At 39.5% G+C, this 1,508-nt stretch overlaps 1 protein-coding gene across 6 annotated transcripts in view; it reads left to right on the top strand.

The window, feature by feature from the left end:
- Positions 1 to 469: 469 nt before the first annotated feature.
- Positions 470 to 1,508, top strand: part of nsd1b (nuclear receptor binding SET domain protein 1b) — a 22,234-nt gene continuing 21,195 nt past the window's right edge. For 3 of the 6 annotated variants that reach the window (XM_016491973.1, XM_016491976.1, XM_016491978.1), the window contains exons 1-2: positions 470 to 589; positions 714 to 844. The gene's annotated coding sequence lies outside the window, so the exon portion shown is untranslated. Of the gene's footprint in view, positions 636 to 679; positions 845 to 1,508 lie in introns of all 6 variants that reach the window. The other 3 variants (XM_016491975.1, XM_016491974.1, XM_016491977.1) reach the window with 3 other exon arrangements.

The raw sequence follows: 1,508 nt of genomic DNA on the forward strand, positions 1-1,508 counted from the left end.
TATCTTAACGCGCACTGACATTTAATCAACTCTAATGCGAAAAAGCGTTTTTGAAAACGAGTCACAACTTCGAGGATGTATAAAGCCCTACTTCAAATCGAAATTTAACACTTTGTGGCCTGTGTCAGCACACGGCAGACTCCATCTTGAATGATCAAGAGCGCTGAACTTCAATAAAATCGCGTGTTTTCATACGGTTCCGAGTGTTTCCGGGTTTGTGTTAAATGCATAGGTTTATTTCAGAATAGGATTATATAGGATTTAAGGACAATAGAGGGTAGAAATGTTAGCTCGGTACAAGAGCTCAGTTTCGTGCAAGGGAGTGGTAAAATATTATTAATAGGACACCAAATGTTAGATTAAACGTACATTTGAGCGTTTTGTGAAATGTATAATTGTATTTTGGGATAAAGTGAAGCACAGGAGTTGAGGAGAGCTCGTCTCACAGGGGGTTGGGTTGCCGTGCCGATTGGCTGCTGTTCATAGACATACAGTCACGGGCTTGCAACAGAACCAGGGGCAGGTCGACAGCAAGGAAACCATAATCATTGAAAATGAAAAGTACAACGTCCGTATCGTAACCCAAGAGGTACGTTGTGCCTCAGACATCGCGCACTGGAAAGGTTCCTCTCTGTGTGAGTGTTATCATGCATGTGTTTGATGTGTTTTTATTTTAAAGGGGTAGAGTGATGATAGTATGAATGTGTTCTTAGGTTCTCTGGCCTACTACTGCAGCTGCGGCTGGGATTTTCTTGATCCCCTTTCACAATTTGGGAAAAAAGGTCATTTGACGCGCACAAACGAAGAGTTTTCAATATCAGTGACATTGGCCAACATGTAAATGGTAAGATTCCATCGGTGTTTAGGCATCACATTTTGTATGTTTTAAAATAACGACATCTTAAGAAGACCGATGTAACTCTGTGAACTCGTGCTGATGTTTGTTCGGGAAAGAGATTTTATTCATATAATATCATATAAATATTAATGAGATTAGCACGCGTGACAATGAGCCCAGCGCTGCCAGTTTTACATGCATGTCATTACTGTATCTCATCATGTTGTACTTCTTCATGTGAATTGTGCCAGTCAGAGTTCAGTCTTCGCTCTGTCATATATGTGCCCCCCGCTTTCATTGCCGCGTTCCTGTGTTATGGAGTATGCTCGAAATGGTATCCTATACTGCCCCTAGTAGGAGTAGTAAGCAGTACGTTATTAATCCGCTTCGAACGTACAGTCGCGCTAGAAACTTTGTGAACGCTTAAGAAATTTCTTTATTTCAACATAAAATGTACCTACATTGTAAACAAATCTCCATATGAGTATAATCCAATTAAATAAATTACAAACAAATATTTGTATTTGCTCATGTTGTATATTCCACTTATTTATTCAGCAAAATGATTCTGGAGTAAATATTTTTTGGAGAAAGGATATGGACATCTAGAATTACCAGATCATAATAATTCAGTAATTAATGATTCAGTAAAAAGGGTGGGGGGGGGGGG

Source organism: Sinocyclocheilus anshuiensis, unplaced genomic scaffold (genome assembly GCF_001515605.1).
Source record: "Sinocyclocheilus anshuiensis isolate Anshui unplaced genomic scaffold, SAMN03320099.WGS_v1.1 scaffold943, whole genome shotgun sequence".
In the NCBI taxonomy this organism is placed as follows: Eukaryota; Metazoa; Chordata; class Actinopteri; order Cypriniformes; family Cyprinidae; genus Sinocyclocheilus; species Sinocyclocheilus anshuiensis.